This window comes from Propithecus coquereli, unplaced genomic scaffold (genome assembly GCF_000956105.1).
Source record: "Propithecus coquereli isolate 6110/MARCELLA unplaced genomic scaffold, Pcoq_1.0 Scaffold221, whole genome shotgun sequence".
Lineage (NCBI taxonomy): Eukaryota > Metazoa > Chordata > Mammalia > Primates > Indriidae > Propithecus > Propithecus coquereli.
This window is the reverse complement of record NW_012147301.1, coordinates 1,731,704-1,747,498: the sequence shown is the minus strand read 5'-3', so window position 1 is coordinate 1,747,498 and position 15,795 is coordinate 1,731,704. Positions and strand designations below refer to the sequence as shown.

At 40.4% G+C, this 15,795-nt stretch overlaps 1 protein-coding gene across 1 annotated transcript in view; it reads right to left on the bottom strand.

Moving 5' to 3' along the window:
- The window catches only part of DENND4A (DENN/MADD domain containing 4A), a 175,146-nt gene extending 160,075 nt beyond the window's left edge, over positions 1-15,071 (bottom strand). Inside the window, exon 1 of the mRNA XM_012644820.1 lies at positions 14,959-15,071. The gene's annotated coding sequence lies outside the window, so the exon portion shown is untranslated. The remainder of the gene's footprint in view (positions 1-14,958) is intronic.
- Between the last annotated feature and the right edge of the window lie 724 nt (positions 15,072-15,795).

Here is a 15,795-nt window from a genome sequence, read left to right as displayed (position 1 = left end):
AACAGTCACAATTTGTGAGCCTGGTGACAATGGTGGTATTTCTGAGCTTGCTACATGAAAAAGAAACTTAATGCTTCAAACACACACACACACACACACACACACACACACACACACACACACTCACACTCACACACACTCCACCCCCACCACGGCCTCCATAAAGCTGGCCCAAACTACCTCCCTTCTCTCTTTTTCACCTCAGTCACTTCTCAGAACAGTCAACTTGGGCTTTTAGGGGGATTTTTGTTTGGCAGGTTGGTTATTTATGATGGGGTGGAGCAGGAATCATGAATGAGTAGATAAAGGAATTGAAAAGAGAAGTAAATGTGTTAATCAAGAGTAGATCAGAGTAGTGAAGTACAAAGCATTCTGCCAACTGCCTATGCTGGTTTTGCTTAATGGTAGTAGGTAAATTTTATAGGGGAAAAAACTGATATAAAACAATATTTTATAAAGTAACATGTACATATATGGTCTTTTATCTAAAATTACAAAATTTCAGTATTGATCAATCATTTTACAGATGTAGCTTTTAAAATTACATTAAGCTTATACTATGCATTATTTTCACTTTTAAAAAAATTTTTATGGATACATAATAGCTATACACATGTCTACTTTCATAAAACTATGCTTTTTATAAGCTTTGGAAACCATGTTCTTTATAAGCTACCATTTTCAGTCATCCACCATATAGAGGTCTATGCTTGAACAGGAAAAAAAGTCAAACTAACTTATCATAAAAGTAAACTAACAAACCAACCAATCACTACTGGAAAAATTTGAAAGGAGTCTAAAAACAAATGATCAGTGACATCTCATCCTAACAAGTGACATCAAAGTTATAGAACAAAATGATTACAGTACTCTAAAATCTACAACTGTCCTTTTGAAAAAGGCACTAATCACTACCACGTGAAGGACAGGTATGAAAAATGTTTTAAGTTTCATTAAGTTAAATGGTACAAAAATCCACTTCAGTCATACTGAACTACTCATAGTTCTCCCATTACACAACTCCCTGCCACCTTTCCAAATTCAGTTCCTCCTACCAGAATACCCCTAATCCAGTGGCCGACTCCTATGTAATATTTGAGACCTGCTCTTTGAAGCCTTCCCTACCCTTTTTCCCATGAGAGATTGTCATTCTCTTTTCCTATGCTACAAGAATATCCTGCATATAACTCTATTATGATTATCACATTAATACTGAAATTTTTTTTTTTTTGAGACAGAGTCTCACTTTGTCTGGGCTAAAGTGCCATGGCATCAGCCTAGCTCACAGCAATCTCAAATTCCTGGGCTCAAGCGATCCTCCTGCCTCAGCCCCCTGAGTAGCTGGGACTACAGGCACACGCCACCATGCCCGGCTAATTTTTTTTCTGTGTATTTTTAGCTGTCCAGCTAATTTCTTTCTATTTTTAGTAGAGACGGGGGTCTCACTCTTGCTCAGGCTGGTCTTGAACTCCTGACCTCAAGCGATCCTCCCGCCTTGCCCTCCAGAGTGCTAGGATTACAGGCGTGAGCCACCACGCCCGGCCTGTAATTATTTTTTGAATATACATTAGAATTCAACTAGATTATGAATTCTTTGACAGTAGGCAATGCTACATCTCAATCTCTGTAAATATCTGTTTTAGCACACTCCCTGGCAGAGAGTAGGCAGTCGGTAAATGTTTGCTAAAGAATGACATGATGGGCTGGGCGTCGTGGCTCACGCCTGTAACCCTAGCACTCTGGGAGGCTGAGGCAGGTGCATCGCTCAAGGTCAGGAGTTCTAGACCAGCCTGAGCAAGAGCGAGACCCTGTCTCTACTAAAAATAGAAAGAAATTATCTGGACAACTAAAAAAATATACATAGAAAAAATTAACCGGGCATGGTGGCGCATGCCTGTAGTCCCAGCTACCAGGGAGGCAGAGGCAGTAGGATTGCTTGAGCCCAGGAGTTTGAGGTTGCTGTGAGCAGGCTGACGCCATGGCACTCTAGCCCAGGCAACAGAGCCAGACTCTGTCTCAAAAAAAAAAAAAAAAGAATGACATGATGTATTATGGGATTAATATAAGGTTAAAGAAGGTATATATCAACACATATGTGTTAATAAAATAGTATGACTTAAGCTTCAAATTCTGTATGCAGAAGCTAAAAAATCATCTCTATCGGGTTTTACTTGAAAAGCGGAGATATTTTTACATCTTTCGCAAAAATCACCTAAGGATTGGAGATAAAATAATTTAAGTTCTTTACTACTAAATAAAGCCACTGAGAGGTATCTTTTCTTATTTCATAAAAAATCTTAATTTTATTCCTCATCAGTTAGTATTCCTTTATAATCGCCACCTTTTAGAATATCTGTTTTCAGCCTGGCAGTGGTAAACTCAAAAAATAAAAAATAAAAAAAAAATAGAATATCTATTTACCCACACATCTGTCCACTGAGACCTGTGCACCCTGCATCTATTCCCTTTGCATAAAAATTGGGCCTGAAAGTCATGTTCTATGAAATCTTGGCTTCATCAGCCATAGCTGATTAGACCAGACATAGATACTTGCCTCACACTGAATTTTCTCCCAGGGTAGTTTAGAAGGGAATTACAGAACTATAAGCAAATATATGAACTTAAGAATTAGAAGACATGTCCAGTAGTGAAAGACAACATGTAGAGATAGAAAAATCAAATGGACAAGTAGGGAAATGCAGAGAAGTCATGCTGCCCAAGGGTAGCAAGAACATAGTTGCCCGGGTTACTGATGAGTATTAAGTTCCGATTCCCGTCCCCTTCATGAGGCTTGGCTCCACTTCTACCGTTGGGTACTGTCAAATTCCCAGTATCCTTGCCATTAATTCCTTTTTGAGTAAGTTAGTTTGAATTTGGTTATTTACAAACAAAAGAAATTTGATTAAGCAAACCTCAGAAAAGAAAAGGTAAAGTAGGAATATCAAAATATCAGTTAATCACAGAAGGAAAAAAAAGCCTTGACATTCCTCAGCGTAAGAAAATGAAAAATATTCACCAACCATAGCAGGTTCAAACAACCTCCTATAAATACAACTTCAGTACAGTTGTCAGTATGAATAAAATTCTATCACAAAGTTCTAATATTCAGAAAAATGAGAGTAAGGGATAGGGAATATATTAGAATTTATTTGAACAAATCATTTTAAAAAATACTACTTATTACAATTTTGACCAAAAAGGGAGTGAGGTGTATTTTTTTCTGGTAATAATAGCCAATCCTAACAAGCCAAAATACCATTACATAGTTTTCTTCATCCATCTACACCCATTTCTCTGAAAATATGGCACTTCAGAGTCGTCAACTAAAATACTCAGTGCTAAAAGATACCTTTAAAAAAAGAAAGCATTTCCCAATAGCACAGTCATTACAGTCTTACCTCAAAGATATTGTGGGTTGGGTTCAAGATCACTGCAATAAAGCAAGTCAAATGAATTTTTTGGTTTCCTGTGGTTATAAAAGTTATGCCTACACTATACTGTAGTAAGTGTGCAATAGCATTGTCTAAAAAATGTACATATCTTAATTTAAAAATACTTTATTGCTAACAAATGCTAACAATCCTGTGAGCCTTCAGCAAGTTGTAATCTTTTTCTTGGTGGAAGGTCTTGCCTAGATGTTGGTGGCTGCTGACTGATCAGGGTGGTGGTTGCTGAAGAATAGGGTGGCTGTGGCAATTTCTTAAAAGACAACAATAAAGTATGTTGCACTGATTGACTTTTCCTTTAATTAAAGATTTCTCTGCAGCATTTTACCCACAGTAAAACTTCTTTCAAAATTGGAGTCAATCCTCTCAAACCTTGCTGCTGCTTTACCAACTAAGTTTATGGAATATTCTAAATCCTTTGGTACCATTTCAATGACGTTCACAGCATTTTCACCAGGAGTAGATTCCATCTCAAGAAGTCACTTTCATTGCTCATCCATAAGAACCAACACTTCATCTGTTCAAGTTTTATTATAAGACTGTGGCAATTCAGTCACATCTTCATGACCCATTTCTAATTCTAGTTCTCTTGATATTTCCACCACATAAGCAGTTATTATACTTCCTCCACTAAAGTCTTGAACCCCTCAAAGTCATCTACGAATGATGAATCCATTCTACAAGGTTTTCAATTGACTTTGCCCAGATTCATCAGAAGAATCATTATCTATGGTAGCAATAGCCTTACAAAATGTGTATCTTAAATAATAAGACTTGAAAGTCGAAATTACTCCTCGATCCATGGGCTGCAGAACGGATGTATTAGCAGGCATGAAAACAACATTAATCTCCTTGTACACCCCATTAGAGCTCTTGGGTAACTTGTCAATGAGCAGTAATATTTTGAAAGAAATCTTTTTCTGAGTAGTAGGTCTCAACAGCAGACTTAAAATGCTGTAAACAGATGTGCTGTCATCCAGGCTTTGTTGTTCCATTTATGGAGCACAAGCAGAATAGATTTAGCATAATTCTTAAGAGCTCTAGGATTTTCAGAATGGTAAATGATCACTGGCTTCAACTTAAAGTCACCGGCTGCATTAGCACCTAACAAGAGAATCAGCCTGTCCTTTGAAGCTTGGAAACCAAGCGTTGACTTCTCCTCTCTAGCTATGAAAATCCTAGAAAGCATATTCTTCCAATAGAAGGTTGTTTCATATACATTAAAAATGTTATTTAATGTAGTCACCTTCATCAATTATGATGGCTAGATCTTCTGGATAACTTGCTGCAGCTTCTCCATCAGTGCTTGCTGTTTCACCTTACACTCTGATGTTATGGAGACAGCTTCTTTCCTTAAACCTCATGAACCAACCTCTGTAGCTTCAAACTTTTTTACTGCAGCTTCTTCACCTTTCTCAGCCTCCACAGAATTGAATAGAGTCAGGGCCTCACTCTCGATTAGGCTTTGGCTTAAGGGAATGTTGTGGCTGGTTTGATCTTCTATCTAGACCACTCAAACTTTGTCCAGATCAGCAAGAAGGCTGTTTCACTTTCGTATCATTCGTTTGTTCACTGGAGTAGCACTTTCAATTTCCTTTGAGAACTTTTCCTTTGCATTCACAACTTGACTAATGTGCAGGAGGCCTACTTTTGGCCTATCTCAGCTTTCAACATACCTTCCTCAGTAAGCTTAACCATTTCTAGCTTTTGATTTAGAGACCTACAACCCTTCCTTTCACTTGAACACTTACAGGCCATTGCAGAATCATTAACTGGTCTAATTTCAGTATTGTGTCTTGGGAATAGGGAGAATGGGGGGCAGACAGGGAGATGTAGCGAGGGAGGGAGGGACTGGGGGTAGGGAAGAGAGGGTGGGGGGGAATGGATGGTCAGTGGAGCAATCTGAATACACACAACATTTATGGATCAAGTTTGTTGTCTTACATGGGCATAGTTCATGCCACCCAAAAACAATTACAGTAGTAACATTAAAGATCACTGATCACAAATCACCACAACAGATATAATAATGAAAAACTCGGAAATGTGAGAGTTACCAAAATGTGACATGTAAGCACATGCTATTGAAAAAATGGCACTGATAGACTTGCTTGACACAAGGTTCTCACAAACCTTCAATTTGTAAAAAGCATGATATCTGCAAAGCACAATAAAATGAGGTATGCCCATATATGGCATCAGCTTCCAAAATAAGACTGATATACAGTTGACCCCTGAACAACACGATGTGGGTCCACTCACATGCAGATTTTTTTCAATAAAAATTACACTGAGTATGCCTGCCTCTCTGGCCTCCCTTCTACTTCCTCCTCCTACTTCCTTCCTCTTCTGCCACTGCCACCCCTGTGACAAGACGAAAATCCTCCTCTTCCTCCTCCTCAGCCTACTCAACATGAAGACAACAAGGATGAAGACTTTTATGATGAACCACTTCCACTTAACGAACAGTAAATATATTTTCTTTCCTTATGATTTTCTTAATAACATTTTCTTTTCTCTAGCTTACTCTATTGTAAGAATACAGTATATAATACATACAACATACAAAATACGTGTTAATTGACTTTATGTTATCAGTAAGGTTTCCAGTCAACAGTAGGCTACTAGTAGTTAAGTTTTGGGGGAGTCAAAAGTTATAAACTGGCCGGGCGTGGTGGCTCACGCCTGTAATCCTAGCACTCTGGGAGGCTGAGACAGGAGGATCACTCAAGGTCAGGAGTTCAAAACCAGCCTGAGCAAGAGCGAGACCCCGTCTCTACTAAAAATAGAAAGAAATTAGCTGGACAACTAAAAATATATAGAAAAAATTAGCCAGCCATGGTGGCGCATGCCTGTAGTCCCAGCTACTCGGGAGGCTGAGGCAGAAGGATCGCTTAAGGCCAGGAGTTTGAGGTTGCTGTGAGCTAGGCTGATGCCACAGCACTCTAGCCCGGGCAACAGAGCGAGGCTCTGTCTCAAAAAACAAGGAAAGGCTGGCTAAATGCTACAGAACAGACTAAGAGAAGATTAAAAGTAAGTAAAGGGCACTTTCAGAGTTTAAACATTGCTATTAATAAGAAAAGTATGCTGAATTTTAAATAAGCAAATGATTAAGCAGTATAATTAAGAAATACTAATTATCATTCCTGCTAACTTCAAATTTATGACAGGATACCAAATGTTGGAGCTACTAGAAGGAAAGACTAATGGTCAACTTGCCATGACATTCTCAACAGCTAGGAATGAAAAAAAAAAAGCTAGGAATATATCTTTCATCTTAAAATCCAGGATTAGTTGGTTTGTTCTATCATTCACTAATTCACAGCCTAGTGGGGGAGACGTAAATTCAAATATTCTAAATAGTTATAACAAGTTATTTACTGAACATTTACTAAGTCCCAGGTATTGTTCTAAGTATTGTACAGGCATTAACAAATTTAAGCTTCAAACAGCCTTATGAAGGCATCATTAACGCCATCTACAGGGGCAGAAACTAAGGTACACAGAGTTAACACAGACAGCCAAACAGCAAAGCCAGGTTTTAATTCTAAGCAGTCTGGGTCCAGAGCCAACTGCTTTATACTGCCTCTCCAATACTGCAATAATTCATTCAACAAATTCTTACTGAGTGCCATCTCTGGTCCAGGCATTGTTTTAGAAGCTTGAGATATAACACAGTTACTAGTAGATTACTCCAGAAGGGACCCAATAATACAGACAAGAGTATGGATCTGAGAAGGCTTTTTGGAGAAAGTAATGCCCGGGCTGAGTCTTAGAAGATATAAAGTAGTTAAATAGGCAAAATGAAAAGGGAAGGAGGGAATAAAAGCATTCCAGGCAGAAGAACTTCATCAGCAATGGTCAATAACCTAGAAACAGTATATATGTTTGGGCTTTTGAAAAAGTAGTTCTCTATGGCTGGAGTAGAAAGTGAAAAGCAGAAATTACCAGAGTTAAGATGAGAGAACCAATCATAGGCCAAATCATAGGAAGTTTTAATGACATAGTAAGGAGTTCAGACTTTATTCAGTTGACAATGAGGAGTCAATGAGAATTTCCAGATTTGTGTCTTAGACGTACCAATCTAGCAATTCTGAGAAGGTGAATGTCAAGGGGATAAAACTGAAGACAGGAAAACCAGTGAAAAAATAAGGAAATATTTCTTAATAAGGCAGTGGTTAGAACAAGGATGTTAGAGAAATGACTGATTCAAAAAATATTTAGGACATAAAAGCAGCAGAACAGTAAATGAATGGATGTAAGGAATGAGAGATAAAGAGAGGAAAGAACCATGAATGATTTCTAAGTTTCTTCCTTGGATGAAGAAGTCAGTAGAGGTCCCTGATGTCTTTCAAAGAAAGACAAATCAAAGACAAATCAAATCAAAGACAAAACAAAGAAAAACTTTAGGTAGGTAAATAAGTTCAGTTTGGATAAGAAGAATTTAAGGTGGAGATCATAAGTAAGCAGTTAGATAAGATAATCTGATGCTTTGGAAAGATACCGATGCTGGAAAAACAGCCTAGAGAGTACGTGGTGGATACATGGTAACTGAAACTATAGGGATGACTGTAATTTAGGAAAATGTGAAGGCTGAGAAGAGCAACTGGACAACTTGGGGAACACCATTTCTTATGGGACAGGCAGAGGAAGGCAAACTCTCAAAGGAAGTGATTCACACACGGAGAAGCTCCAGAATACACAGAAGGGAATGGCATGGTGGAAGTCAGGGGAGACTTTCTTGAGAAAGTGACCAACAGTATTACTGTCATTGGTTACTCTTTAGTAAGAGCCAGTTTAGTGATACGAAGAAGTAGAAATAAGACTGCAGTGGGATAAAGAATAAATATGACACACACTGTAGCCCAGGAAAGAGAGTGAGACTCTGTCTCAAAAAAAAAAAAAAACAAAAAAACCAAAGAATAAGTATGAGAAAAAGAGGTAATTCAAGCCAATACAGAATACTCTATCAATTTTCTCATCTACAAAACTGAGATAATAGATGATTGTGAACACTAAACAATGTACTGCATGGAACCTCACATATATATAGCAAGTGCTACAGGCCCTCATGGACTATTTTCACCGTAGCTCTCTATACCTAACCACAATGGGTGCCATTCTGTTCTCAAACATCCCAAGTTCCTGGCACTGCAAAGCTTTGAACTTGACATTCTCCCAAAAGGATCCCTCTTTCCTCACTCAGTTCTTCACATGGCTGGCTCATGTCTGTCAAGTGTCACCTGCTCTTTTAGAATTCAGTGTGATAACTATACATAGTTCTTTTATATTAAATATATATCTGAAACAAAAATGAAAAATGTTAACATTTTATATGTGGGTATGTGGGTGTATACCACATTTTTTGGTAATTTTATTTTTAAAACTTTTCAAAAATAAAAATGTCTCATCTACAAAACAATATTACAGCAAAAATAAAAAAAATTTAAGAAATTTCTGTTCTTCATATTTCAGCTTTCATTTTAAAACAAAAACAGCTAAATTGTGTGAGTTTATGTATGTATATGTACCTTAACATACATATGGAAAGTACATTTTTACATGGATCAAAAGAGATGTTTTCATACAGCTATGACCAGCTGATCTTTGACAAAGCAGACAACAACATACACTGGGGAAAGGAAGCCCTAGTCAATAAATGGTACTGGGAAAATTGGATAGCTACATGCAGAAGAATGAAACAGGACCCCACCGCTCACCACGTACAAAAATTAATTTGAGATGGATAAAAGATTTAAATGTAAGGCATGAAACCACAAAAATTCTAGAAGAAAACATAGGAAAAACTCATCTAGACCTCAGCCTAGGCAAAGAATTTATGACTAAGACCTCAAAGGCAAATATGGTAACAACAAATCAGCAAGAAAAAAACAAACAACCTCTTTAAAAAGTGGGCAAAAGACATAAACAGAAGTTTTTCAAAAGAAGATAGACAAAGGGCCAACAAACATATGAAAAAATGCTGAGTATCACTAATCATCAAGGAAATGCAAATTAAAACTACAATGAGATACTACCTTACCCCTATCAGAACAGCCATTATCAAAAAGTCAAAAAACAATAGCGTGTATGCAGAGAGAAAGGAACGCTTATACACTGTTGGTGGGACTGCAAATTAGTACAACCTCTATGGAAAACAGTATGGAGATTTCTCAAAAAAATAAATGTAGATCTACCATTCAATCCAGCAATCCCACTGCTGGGTATCTACCCAAAGGAAAAGAAGGCATTTTATCAATTCACAACTTCAAAGATGTGGAATCGACCTAAGTGCCCAAAAATTCACAAGAGGATAAGGAAAATGTGTATATATACACCATGGAGTACTACTCAGCCATAAAAAGGAATGAATTAATGTCGTTTGCAGCAACTTGGATTGAACTAGAGACCATTATCCTAAGTGAAGTATCTCCAGAATGGAAAACCAAACACCGTATGTTTTCACTATTAAGTGGGAGCTAAATGATGGGTGCGCACGGGCACAAAGAGATATAAAGGACATAGGAAACCAAGAAGGGGGGAGGGCAAGAAGTGAGGCATTAACAACTTATCTATTGGGTACAATGAACACTATTCTGGTGACAGGCACACTAAAAGCACTGACTGAAGCATTATACAAGATATCCATGTAACAAAAACATTTGTACCCCCTTAATATTGTGAAATTAAAAAGAGAGAGAGAGAGAGGTTTTAGCAAAGTGTACCAGAAACAGTATCTCCTACTATACATTTTGATGACTCACTATTTTCAGTGAAAATCAAGTACAGCACTAGCAGAAAAACTCCCTTAATATCTTTCTACCTCCTTTTTTCTTTTTTTTTCGAGACAGAGTCTCACTCTCTCGCCTAGCCTAGAGTGCCATGGCGTCAGCCTAGCTCACAGCAACCTCAAACTCCTGGGCTCAAGCAATCCTTCTGCCTCAGCCTCCCGAATAGCTGGGACTACAGGCATGTGCCACCATGCCTGGCTAATTTTTTCTATATATATGCATTTTTAGTTGTCCAGATCATTTCTTTCTATTTTTTAGTAGAGACGGGGTCTCGCTCTTGCTCAGGCTGGTCTCGAACTCCTGACCTTGAGCAATCCATCGGCCTCGGCCTCGGCCTCCCAGAGTGCTAGGATTACAGGCGTGAGCCACCGCGCCCGGCCCTCTTTTTTTCTTAATAGCCTGTCTTGTCTCTCTTGCTTTCTACTTGTGATTTTTACAAAAGGAAGCAAAAAGAAGGAACCAAGAAAGTGTCACATTTTAAAAATAATAACAGCCAGAGATAAACATATATGCAGCCTTTCTGAATATAAGATTCCCTACCCTATAATCAAGTAATGTTCCAAAAATTTATTTGTAAATTGGTTGTCTGGAACTCAAAATATATTTACCATTGAGAAAGTCACAAAAAGATGTGAGCACCAGGAAAAAGATACTTCCTGAATTGCCAGGCTATCAGAAGTAAAACAGGAAAAGCACAGTACACAATATACAATGATGGTCCAAAAAGAAAAAGAACTGCATTCTCAGCCACAGTTTGAGAGCAGAAATCATGTTTCATTTACCTTTGTATTCTCAGTTACCTGGCATCACATAAACATTCAAAGACCACTGCCTATTGACTGATGAAGTTTTGGCATAGGAAGCAAACAGAAGAGAGGCTGCAAAGAAGCAATGCACATTGACACAAAAATGTACATGTGTAAAAACTATTATAAGGTTGGTGCTAGTAATTAAGAGAATACCTTCACCTAAATTAGCAGCTGTTTCCACGAGCACCATATTTTAGGTTGGTTTTGCTAACAATGAATCCTAAGACGGTTTCTCTGTTGGAGCAATGGTTATGTGAGATTTTCAGTATTTTCTCCTGTGACCCTTAAAAATATTTTGTCATTTTTGTGATAATAAAAGCAATAATTGTTCAGAGTGAGAACAGAGAGAAGTATAAACACTAAAATAAAAACCAGCCATAATCCTATCATCCAGAGATAACATCTGTTAATATTTTATGTAATTTCTATCAATCTTTTTGCCATTTATACATGTGATAACTAATAACACAGTATACATTTCTTTATAGTCAGATTTTTCTCTCAACATTATATTGTACTTTATGTAATTTTTTCTTTTTTTGAGACAGAGTATTGCTCCATTGCCCCACATAGAGTACAGTGGCATCAGCCTAGTTCACAGTGACCTCAAACTCCTGAGCTCAAGCAATCCTCCTGCCTCAGCCTCCCCAGTAGCTGGGACTACAGGCTCATGCCATCACGCCTGTCTATTTTTTCTATTTTTGGTAGAGACCAGGTCTCACTCTTGCTCAAGCTGGTCTCGAACTCCTGACCTCAAGCAATCCTCCCACCTCAGCCTCCCAGAGTGCTGGGATTACAGGCGTGAGCCACTGTGCCCAGCAAGTAAATATTTTTTGAAAATATTATTTTGACAGCTGCATCCATCACATGGATTATCATCAATTTTGCTATTCCCATAAGGCATTTTGACCATTAAAATTTTTTCACTAAGGCTGGGCTGGGTGGCTTATGCCTGGAATGCCAGCACTTTGGGAGGCCAAGGCAGGAGGATCACTTGAGGCTAGGAATTCAAGACCAGCCTGGGCAATATAACAAGACTCTGTCTTTTTCTAAAAAATTAAAAATTAACAGGGCATGGTGGTGTGTGCCTGTGGTCTAAGCTACTCGGGAGGCTGAGGTGGGAGGATCACTTGCGCTCAGTAATTTAAGGTTAAAGTGAGCTATAATGGGGCCACTGTACTCCAGTCTGGGTGACAGAGACCCTGTCTCAAAAAAATACATTTTTTCATTATTATAATAACATACTATATAAATTAATCATTTCTTCAATGTAAAGTTCTACACTGCTCTTCTAGAATTCAAAGTGATGATAATTATGATACACAGTCATAAAGTGTGGAGTGCTTGACTCCCCCCACCCCCACCATCCTTCCACAAATTCTTCTGAATAATAAATAATCAATCCAGGGTATTAAAAAAATAAGCAAGAAAGGAAGAAAAATTTATCAATTTTTCTTCAGTCATTCTCTTCTTCCATCTCTGAAGAAAAGAGGAAAGTCCCACAAAGATAAGTTTCTGACATCAGAGAAGGCAAAGAATAGCAAGTCAATTTTCCTGCTAGCCATTTTTGTTTTCCACTTAGAATAACGTACCATCAATTTAAATAGCAATAGCACAAGATTTATATTTATACCATACATCTCTATCTGCATCAGTGCTTAAACTAGGTTTTTTTTTTTTTTGAGACAGAGTCTCACACTATCGCCACGGCTAGACTGCAGTGGCATCATAGTAGCTCACTGCAACCTCAAACTCCTGGGTTCAAGCAATCCTCCCACCTCAGCCTCCCAAGTAGCTAGGACTACAGGCCCCCAGCACAATACCCAGTTAATTTTTCTATTTTTAGTAGAGACAGGGTCCTTGCTCAAGCTGGTCTTGAACTCCTGAGCTCAAGCAATCCTCCCTCCTCGGCCTCCCAGACTGCTAGCATTACAGGCGTGAGCCACGGCGCCCGGCCTACACTAGGTTTTCATAGTACATAGAATGCTTAGAAAAATTCTGCAAACAAGAAAAGATAATGTAACTAATATCACTCAATGGGAAAATAAGTTTTCTTTTGCAACTCTGCCATAATTTTTATTATTTTTTGAATGAATTAATAAATGTATACTCTATTCCTTCCTTCTTATAGCCTCCCAATTATACTAAATATTATTCAAGTTGCCAGAAATAGGACAACAGTTCCAGGAACTCAAGAATCAATAACTATTTAAACCAGTGGTAATTCACGTGGAAAAGTTCAGAACAAATCAACATCAGCTTCCTGGCTCTCCTGCACAAACAAAAATTCATATTGCTTCACTAATTTTAAAAAATATAAATTTGTGTACGTAAGTTTAAAACTCAGTCCAAAATTTACTCATATTTATTCATATTATTAGGCTGTTATCAAGATCAATTAACTTTCCTAACAAGTACATTCTTGTAACATTCCACAGTGAAGTAGGTCTATGTTTAATCATTCAGAAAAAGAAAATTATGTAACATATTATATATAATGATGATGATAACATATGCTATTCTGGACTCCTGCTGAGAGCTGTAGTTCAAAGGGAAATTGTGAAAATGAAGTAAAAATTGCGCAAAATGTTTAATTCTATCCAAAACAAAGTTCTCATAAAAGAAGCCAAATGTAATCTTTTATTATAAGTTCAAACAGGGTTCAAATAGCTCAGAAATTCTGTATACTTAAGTTTTCAGAAGCTGAATCCCAGAACTACTATCAACATAAACTGAATAACTTGCCCAAGAGTCCTTATTACTCAATCTTAGATCCCTCAGAGAATACTTCTTACAATAATCTCAAATGTACTCCAATAGATTAGTGTAACCTGGGCTACGCTGTTTACAAGTGTCTATGCCTCCTTCCCCCAAGGAGAGGAGACAGACTAAAAACAGAATGAGACTATATGCACACCAAATAACAGCTTGCAATCTTGTAAGACTGCTTCTTTTACACTTGAGCTATTCTTTTCGTTAACGTATAACACATTTTAAAGAATAACATATTCACGGAGCAATACAATTTCTGCCCTCACCGGTCTCTAGCTGGCTGACACGCGTTTTCTCCTCAAATAAATACATGCCTGTTGACTGATGTCCTGTTGTTGCAAACAAGAAATAACTGTCCTGTAAGACAAAAACCTCTCTCTAAGGCTCCAGGCGTAACCATACGTTTGAATTGAAAGCACACTGGAACAACAAAAATCTTCCAGCACATGTGTCACTTAAAGCACGATAATGAAAAGCTGTCACTGCGACCCAATTTGAGGTCACAAGCTTTTTTTCTTTTTTTCTCCTCCCCCTAGAATGCGATAAATTTCAGAGGTAACTGGGAATCCTGCCCCCCCCACCACCACCACAAAAAAAAAAGAAAAAGACTGGAAAAATTGGCCAACTTGGACGCTGGCCGGGCTCACGCGGAACCGGCGCCCGCGGGCCAGGGAAGACTGGGCAGACCCGGGGAGGAAAAGCCGGCCTCCGGGCTCCCCAGGCTCCCCCCGCCGCTCGTTTAAAATACCGAGCAGGTGGGATTCCGGGAAGCCACCTCCGACTTACGTAACGGGCTTGTCAAAAATCCCAGCTCCAGGACCTCCCCCCTCCCCGCCCCCACCTCCAAACAACAACAGCCCCAGGCCGGCCCGGAATAGAAAATCTGGAATGAAAACACAGGAGCCCCCCACGCACCCGACGCAGAGGCGCGGGTGCTACTCTCAGCACCGCCGCGCCATCCCGGGGCGGACCGAGCCCGCGGAGGACGGCCCAGCTCTTAAGAAGCCCGCAGGCGGAGGTCGTGGCCATCCGTGCCTCCTCCCAGAGCCCGGCCGCCCCACTCCCGCGCCCCCGGCTGTCACCTCCCCGGGTGACAGCTCCACCTGCCACCACTGTCTGCGTCGCTGCCCCCGCACTCACCTCGCCGCTGGCTCCCGCGCGAGCAGCGGGTCTAGCTTGAAGAACGGCGCCGGATCCCCTCACGCGCAGCAGCGGGACACGAGGGGCTGAATGCCGCGGCGCTCTGAGCCCGCTTAGCTCATCCCCAACCCAGCGCTCCGCCCTGCGCGGCACCCCCGCCCGCCCAGGCCTGCCGTCTCAGTCAGACGGGACTCCCCCTCCCCTCGCGACCGCGGCTGCCTCCGCCTCTTTCTCCGGCTCCAGCCGCCGCGGCAGCCGCGACGGGCGCCATTTTGGCAGTGACGGAAGGAGCGAGGGCGGGAAAGGCGCCCAGGATCGCCAATCGCGGGCTGGGTCTGGCCCGGAGGGGCGGGGAGAGGGCCGGGTCGAGGGTCGTGGGGTCCTAGCGCCAGACCCGACAAGAGGCGGAGAAGATGGGCGGGGCTAAGCCGCCCTAGCTCGTGAGGCGCCTTGTAGTTGGGGAAACGCACCGTGGTTCCGTCTCTGGTGGGGAGATCCCGAACCCCAGGCGGGCGTGGGCGAGGCATAGAGTCCCTTCCCCTCGCAGCACCCTGAGGCGCAGGGACCTATTCCTTCCTCCCCCGCACTCCTGGGAGTCTTGAGACCGCCAGCTCGGCGCGTGGTTGGAGCAGCTGCTCCTCCTCCACCGAGGGCGCTCAGATGCTCCGGGAAACCCCCTGAAGAGTTAGCAACTGCCGGGTAGGTTTCGGTCCCAAGATAGGTCAGGTGAACAGGGAATTTAGGGGGTTTCTCCGAAAGTATATTAATACAGTACCTATTGTTGATTGAAGAGGTGTCGATTACTGTGGATTAATTGGATATGGCCTATTTGAACCT